The 16,044-nt window shown below is 35.9% G+C and overlaps 1 protein-coding gene across 8 annotated transcripts in view; it reads left to right on the top strand.

Annotated features, from left to right (window-relative positions):
- KCNJ15 (potassium inwardly rectifying channel subfamily J member 15) overlaps positions 1-16,044 on the top strand; it is a 108,164-nt gene that overhangs the window by 17,678 nt on the left and 74,442 nt on the right. For 2 of the 8 annotated variants that reach the window (XM_069075017.1, XM_069075016.1), the window contains one exon: positions 10,046-10,173. The exons of the other annotated variants lie outside the window; for them this stretch is intronic. The gene's annotated coding sequence lies outside the window, so the exon portion shown is untranslated. The remainder of the gene's footprint in view (positions 1-10,045; positions 10,174-16,044) is intronic. 8 annotated transcript variants of the gene reach the window in all.

The raw sequence follows: 16,044 nt of genomic DNA, 5'->3' as shown, positions 1-16,044 counted from the left end.
TGTTATGGAGAACTTAGAGCTTGGTCAGACTTTGAAGATGCCAAGATCATCCAGTGCATTCTAAGCCATCATCAGTCATATTGGCTTTTGTCTTGCCACTGAACTTCAATGACTATGGAAAAGAGACTAAGGCCAATGACTTTGCCCAACTCTGCCTCACTGAAATATATGCATGAGTCAAAAGACATCACCCATTCCATTTTGCCATTTTTACATATCTCAAAATCCTGTGGCAAGAGGTAAATAACAAAACAACAAGTGTGGATACACTGGGAGCCATAGTCACAGCCCTGCACCCAGACCATAGGGTTGTGTTCTTGCTAGACTGAAGCAACAGTGGGATTTGGCAGCCCCCTCAGTGTCTGAGCAGTCTTTTTTAAGGACTGCACTGATCACCCCCTGGTGTGAGGAAGATGCCCTAAAAACTCTTTGTTTCACCTAACCTAACTGGATTCTACCCTGAGGCCAAAACACAAAAAACTATACAAAAAATTTTGTGAAGATTATTCTACTCGCCAGTGGAATATGGAATGTATGCATGCTTATAAACAACAAGAAATCCAGTAGACCTGAAAGATGAATAGCTCTTTTTGCAACAGAACTCAGCAGGTGTCACATTCAGATAGTATTCTGGAATGAAACAAGATTGGCAAATGAAGGTCACCTTTTTAAAGGTGGAGCTGGACATGTGTTTTTCTGGAGTGGCTGCAGTGATGGGGAGCACCCTGAAGCTTGTGTAGTTTTCAAAATCAAAACTATTCTAGTCAACAAACTTTCATGTCTCCCAAAAGGAGTGAATGATAAGCTCATATGACAATACAATTGCCACTTGCAGGAAAGCTCTACATCACCATCATCAGTGCATATGCTTCCACCATGATGAACTCTGATGAGGTCAAAGAAAAATCTTATGAAGATCTGGAGGCCCTCTTCTTCAATGTACTGAAAAAGGACAAGTTTGTGGTTCTGGGTGGCTTAACGCCAGAATAGGCAAAGACTATCAGACATGGAAGGAAGGAATGGAGTCAGAAACAGCAATGATCTACTGAATCTACTACTGAATATTTGTGTGTCTCATGACGTTCTCATCACCAACACTGTCCTCCATTTACCTAAATGTAATAAAACTTTGTGGATGCACCCTTGCAGCAAACATTTGTATTTAATAGACTGTATCATTGTAAGGAGAAGAGATAGGCAGGATGTGAGAGTGACAATGACAATGCGTGACAGAGAGTACTGGACTGATCATAGGCTTATCATCTCTAAGCTAAACAATCTGCAGTTATTTGGTAGGGCAACTACCAAAGGACTTACTCTCCACTGCTCATGCAAAGGCTGATTGTAATCTTCCAGATTATGTGGCAAGAGAAGGTTATCCTCTAGGATTTCAAGGATATCTCTATTGTTCATAAAGAAAAAGGAAATGGTTGTCCTGTGACCATCACAGAGGGTTCTCTCTTTTAGTCATTGCTGGTAAGTTTCTTGCCAGAGCCCTCCTTAATAGGTTGATCCTTCACCTGGAAGGCAGTCCTCTACCCAAGAGTCATTGTGGCTTTATAAAGAACTGAGGAATGGTCAATATTTGCTGCCCAATAATTCCGAGAGAAATACTAGGAGCAGAATGGAGGTCTGTAAACAACATTTTCTGATCTGATTAAAGCCTTTGGTAGTCAGTCATGAGGGTTTGTTCATCATCATGGCAAAATTTAGCTGCCCAGAGAAGTTCATCAGCATGCAAGTTCCATATTGGCATGCTTGCATGGGTTCTGCATAATACACCATGCTTTAATGCATTCCCAGTCACCAATGGAGTGAAGCAAGGCTTTGCCTTTTCTCTTGTGCTTTTTAACATGATATTTTCGTTGATGTTGCCACATTCCTTCAATGAAGACAAAAATGGCATCAAGGCCAACTACCACACTGAAGAAAAATTATAAACTACAAAAGTGGAGGGAAAATTGGTGTGCAACTTTTTGTTCACAAATGAGTGTGTACTCAATGCAGCCTCTGTGGCTGGATTGATTCCCTGCTACTTGTGTTAATTTTGGAAAACAGAGGCTTTGCACCGGCAGCACCACACCATCCATATGTGGAACCACCATTTACAGCAAATGGAGAAATTTTGAATGCTGTGAATAATTCTACTTACCCCAGCAGTATGCTTTCTAGGGAAGCACACACAGATGATGAGGTTGATGCATTCATTGTCAAAACTAGCTCAGTGTTTGGGAGTCTCCAAAGGAAAGTGTGGAAAAAAAGAGGTATTAGGCTGCATACCAAATTGAAGGTCTGTAGAGCTGTTGACCTCACTGTGATATGCCTGTGGAACTTGGACAGTCCACCAGAGCTATCTGAATTGTCTTAGGAAGACTCTGAAGATCCCTCACAAGATAAGGGACCAGACACTGAGGTCTTTTCTTGAACTGAACTCCTAAGCATTCAAACTTTGCTATAGAGAGCACAACTCTGATGGGCTAGCCACATTGTTTTAATGCCAAATTTACATTTGTCTAAAAGACTTTAAAGGAGAACTCACACAAGACAAGCACTCACATGGAAGTCAGAAGTGATACAAAGACAGTTCTCTGAAGAATTTTGGAATCAATTGTGAGACACGAGAATTGTTGGCAGAGGACCACACAGCATGATGTGCTCAAAGAAGGTACAGAACAAAGCAGAATTGCAGTAACTCAGAAGAAATGTGAGCTGCACAAATTTAAAGACATCTCCACTCAAAATTTTCTTGTCGACTATTTGTGTCAGAACTGTGCTATAGAATCTTTCAAGCTTGTATTGGACTGATCATCCATAGTCAGATATAATGTACCTTGACTTCGACATGCAATTTTGTTCCTCTTTAAGCATGAAGGACAACAACAAGAATCAGCATTTATTAAGCACCTACAATACACCAGGCACTGTCCTAATTTCAAATGCTTTTGTCATGTTGATAGACAGTTTCCATTGTACTGCCTGTAATTTGTGAATATGTTGGGAAGATACGTACATATAATATTTTCCCATGAAAGAAATTTCTGCCAGCAGGCTTTTGTACCTATATTTTAACTGTTTTAGGAAACAGATGAACACTTTTTTACTTAGATAGTGTTGAATGACCAACTTTGCAACTATATTGCTTATTTCTGATAATTTTAATGAAAAAAGACCACCAAGATCATAAGAACAGGGAAAATCCTCATTGAAAAATGTTTTCCCCATCTGTCCCTGCTACCATTAAACTAACAAAAGTTATGAAAACTTATGTGTTTAGTAGAGTGTATTTAGATTAGTTGTATGCATGATTCATACATTGGAGTGGTTTGTTTCATGTAAATATCACACTTTAAACTGGGAGGACTTATTTTTTTTTTGTTACAAACACTTGAAGGCTGTAAAGTTGTTTTGTTTACTTTCACCTTTTCCCTATATCTGTGTACAAGTCTATTTGTTTTTGTTTACTGTAGGAGTAGTATTTTGCTTTGAGGTTAAAATAAAAAGTATTAAACGAGTAGCATGTAATTGTTTTTTAAAAGTTTCTTTACCCCAATGAATACAAAGGCATGAACCACAATAATTCATCTAGGTCAGGAAAGACTTGAATTAAAATCTAGGCTTAGATACTTAATAGCTTCATGACCTTGGGCAAGTTGTTTAACCTCTGCCTCTTTCCTCTGCTGTAAAATGGGGATATGGAAATGTTTTACATTTTGCACATGTATAACCTATATTGGATTCCTTACTGTCTCAGATAAGGAGTAGGGGAGAGAGGGAAGGATAGAATTTGGAATTCAAAACTTTTTTAAATGTTAAAAATTGTTTTAACATGTATTTGGTGAAAAAATAAAATATTATTAAGATAATAAACATATAAATGATACTTATTAAATAATACCAACAACAAATAGATTCATAACCTCATCTATTTAGATGTTCTCTTCAACAATGCAGATCATAATATATTCATGCTTGCATAATCCTGTGTGACTCTGATCCATATCCATTACAGAGGATACTGCTTTATACTTACCAATCTCCTAAGCAGGAAGCCTCAGAATAACTTTGCGATTATATGGGTGGTAAATCCAACATGCTGGACTTTCCTTGCTTTATCTTGACATCATTAAGGTATCATTGGAGCATCAAGGTTGTTCACTCGTAATCATTCTTTTTTGCCAAATGATCAACTCTTCTTTTCTTCCTATCACATTTTCTCAGTGACATTTTTATACTTTTTCTTGCTCAGGTTTCTTCCTTGGTAATATGTTTCAGTTTGCTCACCCAACATGTTTCTCTCTATTGCTCTCTATGTGACGCTCATTTTCAATTCCTCAGAGATTGTTATTTTTCCATGTCTCACAATCATATAGAAACATTGATATAAAGTTGTTTTTTAAAAAGATGAGCCATTGATTTTAGGGGAAAAATATATTTTGATTATTAAACTGCTTTGTAATTTCTGGAAGGCAATCCAGCCTACTATACCTTTTCAGTTTAATTTTGAATTTAACTCTTTTTCCATTTTAATAAAAATATTCAGTTCTAGTACAAACACACATATATGTGTATGTTATATACACAGTAATGCTGGACAAATTTTATAGTTGGACCTTCCCAATGCATGATATAATCTAAGCAATAGACTTCTTTCATCCACTTGGTCTTTATCAAAACAAAGTTTTGAGGGGTTATAGATCTTTCAAGGGACTTGGCAATTTAAGGGCTTGGCAATTTTTCAAACTTTGATTCAATTAGCACAATATTATTCTCAAACAGGGGTATTTGGAGGACCTCACCATCCACAAAGAACCCATCTTCAATATGAACTGTATCTCCTCCACAACAATAATGAACTGTGACCAGCATACAAGTATTTTATGCTTTATTTGATATTTCTTTATTTTAATTTTTCTTTAATTTTAGACTCAAGGGCCAGAACACAAATACAGAACAAAGAGAAGCAAAAACATATAATAAGCTTAAATATTGAAACTTAGATACAAAGAAAGATGATAAAGCATGTTGCATGCATAGCAGAACATAAAAGAGGACTCAAAATATGTAACAATAAATTTTTATTTCAAGAAAGCCTTATGATAAATAATAGATGTTGTGTTAAGAATTGCTCATCTTTTCTTTGCTTCCTTGTAACTTTTCTTTTGTTTTCTGTGGTGCACTTTTTTACTTTGTTCTATTTCTCCTTCCTCCCACTCCCCCCCCCCAAGGTTACAATAAAGTTTAGATCTGTTTCTCTATAGCTATAGATATAAACATACACATATACATATACTTTCCCAAACATACTCTACTTCTGACCTTTATTTTTATGCTTGTACATATCTCTTGTTTCCTGTCCCACCTACCTCCTTTACTTCTACCTGCTACCTTGCCCCTCTAATACTTGCCTAGCCCCCTCTAAAGATCCCTCCCCTATCCTGACATTCCTATAAATCTAAAGACCCTTCTATACCCCCCTTTTATTTGTTCCCTCTCCTTCCCCTCTAAAGATCTCTCCCTTGTCCTCTCCCCCCTCCCTATGCCCCTACCATTTTATTTCTTTTGAATTTAAAAGACTTTTATACTCTTCTAAATGTGTATATGTTGTTCCCTCTTGAACCCATTCCTGATGAAAGTAGGTTACCAGAACTACCAGCCCTCCTCCCCATCTAATTCTTCTGTATTGATTCTTTCTCTTGCACCTCATTTGTATAAAATAATTACTCTTTAGCTGTTCATAAATGGTTTTACTTTTTAAATTCATTTTGTACTCAGGTTTACCTCCAATCTTTCTTATAAGCTAACCAATTATTAATAAGAATCTAAGACATACATTTTGCATATTTAAAAAGTAAACAGTCTGTCCATATCTGTCCCTTATAATTATTCTTTTATATGTGCCTTATAGTTCTCTTGGTCCTTGTAGCTCAAATCTTCTATAAAGTTCAGTCATTTTTTTTTACAAAGATTTGAAAGTCTGAAAGTTTATCAAATGTCCACTTTTTTTCATTCAGGCTAATACTTAACTTTTCAGGGTATGATATTTTCAGGCACAGCCCCATTTCTTTTGTTCTTTAATATGTTGTGTTCCAAGACCTGCAGTCCTTTAATGTCTCTGCTGGTAGGTCTGGTGTAATTCTAATTGTGGCACCATCATATTTAAATTGTTTTAATCTTAATGCTTTTAATATGTTATCGTTGAGCTGGAGTGTTTGGATTTTGACTATGATATTCCTATGAGTTTTCCTCATAGAATCTCTTTTAAGTGATGATCAATTTTTTTTTTCTATTTCTACTTTCTCCCTTTGTTCTAAAGCTTCAGGACAAATACCTTTAATTATTTCTTGTATTATTGTATCAAGATTCTTTTTTTGATTGAATTTTCAGTCAGTCCAATTATTTTTATATTTTCTCTTCATGAACTATTCCCCACATCTGTTGTTTTTCTTGTAAGATGTTTCACTTTTTCTTCTATTTTCTCATTATTCGTATTTTGCTTAATCATTTCTTGATCTCTTATAACTTTGTTGGCTTCATTTGCCCAATTATAATTTTCATGGTTTTATTTTCTTCCGTAAGATTCTGCATCTCCTTTTCTAATTGGTTGGCTATTTGATATTTCTTAACAGAAGGCCACTAAATAGGACTGTTTTGATTGCTTTAGGGTTATTCCTTTTAATAACTACTGAGTGATTTTGATCTGTATGTATCAAATTTTCTCTGGTCTTACTCTCCCAGAGCGAGGCCTGTTATATAGCCTCCTCAGGGACCTAGGGTACCCTAGAGGGTTGGGAGTTGTCTGTCTTCTCTATTGACATTGGTTTTAACCTGAATGGCTGTTCCCCTTCCCCACCCCCTCCCCATACTGTTAAGTGGAAGTGACTAGCTTGCAAATTCCATTTAACCATTTAACATCAAGGGATATCAATGCATCAATAAACACTTATTAGGTACCTACTATGTGCCAGATACTGTACTACCATGTTTCCCCGATAATAAGACACTGTCTTATTATTTTTTTTGGACAGAAAAACACCAGAGGGCTTATTTTTAGGGGAGGGCTTATTTTAATGAACATTGACAGCAATTTTAATAAACAGGTAAATGTGAACAAAAAAATGTACCTTTATTCAATAATGAATTCAATAAAGAACAGGATGACGCACTCACTGCTGCAGCTCTGATTGGATGCAGCTCGGAGCGCAGCGTGCGTTTCACCTGGGGGGGGAGACGGTGCATACAGAGGGTACCGTAATGTAGCGTGTAGCTCAGGGGATCACCTTCACTACAGTAGCAATCTCATAGGGCTTATTTTCGGGGGAGGGCTTATTTTAGAGGAACCTTACACAGTAAGGGGAGGGCTTATTTTGGGGATAGGTCTTATTATCGGGGAAACACGGTAAGTGCTGGAAGATAATTATTTTGAATTTATAACAAGAACAAAAATACAAATTTTTTTTTTCCCAAACACCCGAGTCTTCATTTCAACCACTAATGGGCTGGGTCCTGAACATAACTCTCAGGGGTTACTCCTTTCTTTTTGACTCATCAATGCTTATCCAGCTGCAAAACTGAGACACTTAAATGCCACTCTCTCTTTACCTGGAAAAGTATAAATACAAAGGCAAAAAATACCCCAAGCCTGTATTCAAGGGGCCACATAGCCTTGGAGGTAGAGAAAGCCCAAAACCTCTCCCCTCACAGTGTTGTCTCTTACCAGATGCTATGAGTGATAGAGTCAAACCAACAGCATAGTAATCAAAGAGGCCAATGCTGATTCAGGCCTTTTTGAATGCTTTCTCAGCCAGAGTCTCCTCTTCACCACACAGTCAGTCAACTAGAAACAGTTATAAAATATCTACACATGCTCTATAATCTCTCCAAGGTACTCCCATTACATGTTATCATGACTCACATGGAAAAAGATTATTCAGGATCTACATGTGGGGAGTTACAGATAGAGAAACTTTGTGTATGCAGTAGACTATGTTCTATGTGAATTTCAGACACTCTTGAAGAAAGCCTTCAAGAGGTAGAGTTTTGCTCCACTGAATCAAATGATTTTTCATAATCAACAGACAGGAAGCACAGAAGGATATTGTTTTCCCTACATCTTTTAGTTATAAAGTGGTAAAGATATGGTCTATCATTTGCAAAATCTTGCTTGTTCCCTTCTAATACTTTTATTAAGGAAACACTTAATCCATAGGTCTCATAAAGCTCTTCAAAAGAAGAATAGAATAGAAAAGTTGTAAAGGTATGCTGGTTCCAGTTCTAATCAACTTGCGAAAACAATTGTTTAATTTTCAGTATGAGAATTTACATTTCAGAATTGGACAATAATATCAGGGTTTGATTTATTGTTTTGTTCATTATGTACACTTAAGGAAGTGTTAATAATGCCAATTGAACTTGAATGTGTGTGTAGCTCTTTTTTTTTTCCTGGAGAGCCCAGTTGTTAGACATTTACCAGCACACCCTTGCATTCTTCTTATAAACATTACTTGAACTCAGCACGAGCACAGTAGAAGACTCAAGGAATGAAGTCATCATTAGAGTGGATGTCTAGGGACAACAGATTAATAATAATTACAACAGCAACAAAAAATAGCATTCATATAGAGTTTTAAGGTTTGTAAAGTGCTTTACATACATTATGTCATTTGAACCTCACAAAATCCCCCAACAATATGTTCTCATAATGGCCACTTTGGAAAAAAAATTGGTATCTTAACACCCCTCCTTAATCCTTTATGAATTGATCCCTGAATGCCTTCACAATTGTGGCACCTCCAACATAGATGGCTTCTGTATTTACTTGGTCCAATCAAGCCGCCATTCTCATGTATTTCTATTTAGTGCCATTTCTATCTCCCTTATTAGCATACCTGGGACTGTGATGTTAGAGTCCAAAACTAAGTGACTTCACTGATTTTGATGGCACAAACAATGTGGTCTAAAATCTTTGTAGGTATTTTCCTTTTCTCTTCTGCTCATTATGCTTTTCCCATTTTTATCACTAAATGCCATGAAAATAATCTGGATCTTTTGTCAAAATTTCTTTAAATTGTTTTTACTCTTCATAGCTTCTCTCTGCTTTATGAGGTCATATTCAGTCAGCTATCATCCTATTTCATATAATTTTATACATGAGTTTATATGCCAAACTGGGGTTGCTTTTTGGCCACCATCTCTCCTTGGTTGTCAAGTAAGACAGATGTTTCCTGACTAATGTATTTTGAATTCTTTTGGTCTTCTTATCATGAAAATTGATTTACATAAATGATTAAATTATAAAATTGTTATAATTGAGGTCAATATGAGGTCTTTTGCTCATTACTCACTTTTAGTTACCAGTTGTTTAAATAGTCACTGGTTATGTTGTTTCATCTGTGTGCCCTACATTTTTAAAAATTGAATTTCCATTTAATAAAAACTTGACAATCATCAACAAACATAAATATTTCTATATACCAAGAAGAAGAAAAAAGGCCTTCATAAGAAAATGTGAACTTTAAAAAAAGAACAAATTGTGGTATATGTTCTTTATTTCATTTTTCTTATGAAAGTTCTATTTAAGTGCCTCATTGTAATGGTAATAGAATTTTGAATTTGAAGATCCCTTTGTGTTGGCAAAAGTAGCAGGTACTTAACACTTAGTAACTGATCAAGCCACTGATTGGGGGAACAGAAGGTATGAACTCCTGCCCCTTGTTACTGAGGTAACAGGAAGTTGGGTGAAGGAAGTGAAGTAGGTAATACTGTGTATATAAGGAAAGCCCCAGAGAAGCATAGTCAGAATTTCCTTGAGACCGAGATCTGGTAGCAGAACAGCTACAGAGGAATGGAGAACTGAGTCCTGAAAACTTGTGGGGGTGGAGCTTCTTCTGAATAGGATCCCAGGAGCCCAGACCCCATAGCCAGGAGGCCAGGAGCCCAGGAGCCTGGAATCCAGAGCCCAGGAGTCCCAGAGCCCAGGAGCCAGGAGCCCAGGTGACTGATGCATGACCAGGATGCTGAGACTTTGTTTGTTTGTGGCTTCATTGAGACTTGAATTCCTTGGAGCAGAAATGGTGAAGGAGCTGACATGGACCAGTCCCTGTGAACACCAGTGTGGAGCAGGACCTCCCCAGAGAGCTGGTCAAGGAACTGGGAGCTGTCTGCCATTGAATCCAGGTAGAATCTGGGACCATGGAAGGGGATCCAGGGAATCTGAGAACAGGCCCCAAGTCAAGATGAAGAAAATACCTCTCTTTGGGTACTGAGTAATTATGGAATTACTTTGACTATTGTTACTAATAAGTGACTGATTGAGTTAATCAAGACTTTGCTCCAAGAGTGGAAGACTTTGAGACTACTGATTAGTGACTAATTGAGTTAATCAAGACTCTGCCCCAAGAGTGGAAGACTTTAACTGTGTACTTTGATACTACTGATAAGTGACTGATTGAATTAACTTAAGAGTGACTATTTTGTGACTGATTGAATTAACTTAAGAGTGACTATTTTACTTTGAGACTATGTTGTGAATATTATATTGTGATTTTCCGTGATAAGTTGCAATATGGTGAATACTGTATTTTGAATTATGCCGTACCTTGATTTTCCATGGATGTTTTGCTTTTGTTATGGAATAAATAGAGTGATCACTATACTGAGTAATCAGAACTAAAAAAAAAAGTTGTTCACGGTAGCAGTTCTTCTGGAAAGCTTCTGTGCATGGCATTACACTCATGTATAATGGAAATAACTCTTGGTTCTTAGTATAAGCTATAAGAGGTACTGCCATGCTGCAAAGGCCTCAAGCATGCCTCAAGTAACAGAAAAAAAAGTCTTTTTTTCCCCAAGGCTCAGTCTAGCCATATATGGAAAGGCTTATCATCTGATGATGTTGGAAAGGCACATGTAAGCTTTAACTTGGCTATTTGTACTCTAAAAGTGAGATACTCATATCCAATGACCAATAGATGGTTATACTCTGCTGTAGCTGCATCATATCAGTCTTGACACAAATTTTTTTTTCATTTCCATTCAGCAACTGCCAGAGATCTATCATATCTAACTCTTCTTAAAAGTCTAGACAGGTCCTTTACTTCTTTCTTGCTTTTTTTTCCTTTGATCTCTTCTCCCTCTTCACATAAGACATTTTTTTTTGGTTGGTGAGAGAATACATGTGCTCAGCATTAAGATTCTATGCCTTTAGTCATTCCCCAATTGATAAATGGTCAAAGGATATGAACAGGCAATTTTCAGAGAAAGAAATTAAAGATATCTATAAGCACATGAAGAAATGCTCTAAATCACTATTGATTAGAGAAATGCAAATCAAAACATCTCTGAGCTACCACATCTCACCAGTCAGATTGGCTAAGATGACAAAACAGGAAAATGACAAATTCTGGAGAGGATGTGGGCAAATTGGAACACTAATGCATTGCTGGTGGAGTTGTGAACTGATCCAGCCTTTCTGGAGAGCAATCTGGAATTATGCCCAAAGGGCTATAAATACTTTCATATCCTTTGCCCCAGCAATATCACTGCTAGGGTTATATCCCAAAGAGATCATAGAAGTGGGAGGAAGACCCATATGTACAAAAATGTTTATAGCAGCTCTTTTTGTGGTGGCAAAGAATTGGAAATTGAGGGGGTGCCCATCAATTGGGGAATGGCTGAACCAGTTGTGGTATATGCATGTTATGGAATACTGTTGTGCTATAAGAAATGAGGAGCAGAAGGTCTTCATATTTACCTGGAGAGGCTTATATAAACTGATGCTGAGTGAGAAGAGTAGAACCAGGAGAAATTTATACACAATTACAGACACAACGTATGTGTGATGACCAACTTTGATAGACTGGACTCTTCTCAGCAATGCAGTGATATAAGTCAATCCCAAAAGACTCATGATGGAGAGAAATGTATGCATCCAGAGAAAGAACTAGAAAGAACTGAATTTATATCCAGATGGAAGCAAAATACCTGATCTTTTTTCTTTTCTTGTTTGGTTTTATGTCCTCTTTACCATTTTTCATTACATCTGATACAATCCCTCTTTATAACCTTACTAATGTATAATGTGAAAGTATTTACAGATCCTATACTTGACTATATTCGGCCATGGGGGGAGGAGGGGAGAGAGGGGGACAAAGTGTGAAACTCAAGGAATTGTGGAATTGAATCCTGTAAACTAAAAGGAAACAAACAAGTCAATTTAAAAAAAAAAGTAGAGTTGGACAGATGGTTTCTGAGGTATTTTTCTGCTCTTGAAGTGCAATCCTTACATTGGATGGGAATATGAGCAAATAAAGATATTTTTTTTCTCCACCACACACACAAAAAAAGATTCTATACCTTTGATATTTCTCATAATATTTCTCTCACCTGAGTTTCAAACTTGGTGCATTTATATAATGACTCTTCTTGTTGGGGGAGTGAGAAATTACTCTGAATGCCTTTAGGAAAAGTGGAGTTTTTGAGAGAGTTTATGAGAAATCACTTTCCTCTTCCTCCCTGTTTCAAGAAAGAACCTCCTTGACCCCAGACCCTTTGGGGGAAGAACACTAGGCAAAGAGAGAAAAAAAAAGATTGGGAAGTAGCAGAAATGTAGAGGACTTCGATATATTCCTATTTCCATCTTGCTTCCCTACAGACATTGGGGTATTTCCCTTTGGTGAGACCAGGGACTGTCTCTCTGTCCCACCTGTTATTCTCCAAATTCATCCATCTCACATCTATATGATTTTACAAAACTCACCTAAAGCATACTTTTTTACCCCTATACCTCTTTGTATTATTGATTTCCTTTAAAATTCAGCTTAGGATTTATTTCCTAGGGGAAAATCTTACCTGGTTCTTCTACTTACTAGTTATATTTACTTATCTGTTCTCCTGGAGTCAGAAAGACCAGAGTCTAAGATAATAATTGTAAAGTGCTTGGTACAGTTCCTGGCACATAGTGAGAAAAATGTAAGCTCCTTAACACAAAGATAACTTTTCCATTTTATCTTTGTATCTGTAGTATGCCTTAATGAATCAGGTGCTAGACATGGAATTAGGCAAAAAAAAAAAAAACAACACTATCTTTGATATTCACTAACTGACTCTGGGCAAGTCACTTAATCATACTATAATTCTCAAGCAAGTCCCTAAGACTCATATACTTATCATGTAGTCAGTTGTGTTGGTGGAGGAAGTTCCAACACCAGACATTACTATCATTGCTGAAATCATGGTTTATTTGAGTTTTCGTGCATATCCAGCACCTGGCACAGTACTTTGCACATGTGAATCACTAAATAAATTATTTTAATTACACTGAATGTTAAATGAATCTTTCTTGCTCTTAGGAAAATCTTTTTACCTCATTGGTCTTGAGTTTCCTCATGCCTAAAATGGGTTTAGGATGAAATAATCTCTAAGGTCACATCAAACTAAAAACTCATATGATTTAGAAACAATACTTTTCTACAAACTATAAATAATTTCTAAAGCCTTCTCCTATATAACTGTACTTTATACTTCTTATTTTCTTTTTCATCTGTTCTCATACTTCTTCTATAGGCTCATAGTGGAGCATATTGGGAAAGGGAGTGGCAAGAAAAGGGAAAAAGCATATTTGTAGCACCTTCTATATGCCAAACACTGTGCTAAGCACTTGACAAATCATACCTCATTTGATCCTTACAACAATGCTATTAGTGTCCCAATTTTATAGTTGAGGAAAACAAGGCAAACACAAATTAAAGTGACTTGGCCAAGGTCACACAGCTAGTAAGTAAATATCTGAGACTGAATTTAAGCTCATATCTTCCTGACTCTAGACACAAAACTCTCACCACTGTGGCACCTATCTAGGAGAAAGAAAACTCTTACCTCAAAACTAGGCATGGTATAATATTCCAGAGTAGTGAAAAGTCCAAAAAAGGAAATTTCTAAAGTTAAGAACAGTTTCACACTTTCTATTCATTTGGTTAGTTCCAATAGTAAACCTATTCAATAAAAAAGTAATTATATAATGTTCAAATGGTGACCAGAGATGAGAAAATTTCTTATCTCTGAAGGGGAGGAACTGATCTGATAAGTGGCTGTATTTGGTTGCAATTAGGTATGAAGGCAAGTTAGACAATCATGCTAAGGGAATTTGGACATTGGTTGGCAGATGAAGCAGGAAAAAACAGGGATCAATAGAAGTCCAATTTTATTTCTTCTTCCCCACAGAAATTCAGAAGCCACAGAAAAAAGTGTAAAGACTAACCCTGATCCTGTATGTCAATGATAACTTTAAATTTAAATCATCCTTAAATTGTGATCAAAACAACATGTAAAATACCATGTAAAAGTCCCCTGACTCCAATGACATTTGACTATGAAATATATACATCTCAGCATATTAGATACATATAACTCTTGAATTTATGAAAAGGGAAAGAATCTGTAAATATTTAGATTAAATAATAAATTCATGTATTGTGCAATTTACCCAGGATGATCAAAGCTTATTAAAATAGTTCATTAACATGTACAGTGACCATAAAGTATTTAGGAACTACTATCCTTTATTTCATGTTCCTGATATGAAAATTTTAAGGACAATGAGGTTAATGGATCACAATAGCCTTTGGTAAAATGAAGAAAAAAACATATATTTTCTGATTTCTATCCTATTGTACCTTTGAAAAATATCTTAGCAAAAGAAGCCCAATGTTTTATTTATATAAACATGGTTAGAGAATTACAGATTCTGGTGGAAAATCATGGGCCACCAAAAACTCCATTTATGCTCAGAATGTTGAAAACTAACTTTACATATAATTGAAAAAAAAATACTATTTTCAAAGAAAAGAATATCAATGATATTCTGTATTTTCTTTGAAACCAATCCCAAAATAAAAAATGAATAAAATAAATTCTTAAAAAAATTATAAAAGCCTTGTATAACAAAAATGTTTGTACTTCCTTTTTGAGAAAAAAATAGTTAATTTTGTGTGTTACTTAGTTTAAAAAAGCCTTATTAACTTAATGAAAAAATTGAGACACTTGACAAATTTGCACTATCATTAATAGGTGTTTTTTTAGGGATATATCTATAAGGCTTTTTAAAAAAATAATGACAAAAAATTTTAAAAATTCTCTTGAAAGTGGACTACCATAAAACCAAGAAATTTTATATAAATCACAGAACCACAAGATGGAAATTCTTCATTACAAAGTAGAATTTTGTTAAGCCTTGAAATATACCCTCTAATCTCCCAGCTGTGTCTTCAGAGAATAGAGTCAACTTAAAAAATTACCAACTTACAAAATTCACCAAACAGATACATATAAAAAGCCATATAATGCCATATGCTACTTTCTCAGTTCTTTTGCTAGAATATGTAGGTCATGTCTGCTGGAATTTCAAGATCTCTCTCAATTTTCAGAGACTATTTGAAATGAGATATTTATTATTTGCATGCCCCTAAAGAGAGACTATGTCAAATGTAGCTTCTTTATATGGAGAAGGTCTTATGCCTAAAATGTTATGTTGACTATTTCTCCTGGAATAAGGGACACTGATGGATTCAAAATAGAGAATTTGTCACTGCCAATTTTATTTTTTTTCTTTTATTTTCTCATTTTCATGGGGATATAGAATGGGGCCAAGAATTCTAATTTATGCTTAGACAAGTGAAACAAAATTAATATTTCTCAGAAAATCCTGATATAAACTAGGTTTCTAGCCAACAAAGACTTTGGAAGCTACAGGCAAGTAGAGGAAACTAATCTCTCAGTACATCACTAATTTCCCATCTCTTTCTGTCTTTCTTCATATGTCTGGAATTAGTCTAGGAGAAAGTTTGGAACCATCCATGACTCTTCTCAAAGAAGAAAAAGAAGAATATCTCTAGGTTCCAACCAGCTTTGGGTTTGCCTTCTCTCTACCTGTTAGGAGAGTTGCAGAAAATTTTCCAGGCTTGGCTAGAAATTAGAGAGATACCACATTTAAGCAGTTTGCTTTTCACTTACATAACAGTGGTGCATCCATTTCACTTACAATATAATTTTATT

The sequence above is a fragment of the Petaurus breviceps genome, unplaced genomic scaffold (assembly GCF_028583685.1).
Source record: "Petaurus breviceps papuanus isolate PSGF00001 unplaced genomic scaffold, PetGlider_PUasm1.0 90897, whole genome shotgun sequence".
NCBI classification, from domain to species: Eukaryota; Metazoa; Chordata; class Mammalia; order Diprotodontia; family Petauridae; genus Petaurus; species Petaurus breviceps.
Note: the sequence above shows the minus strand (reverse complement) of the source record. Positions and strands in the feature narration are given on the sequence as shown.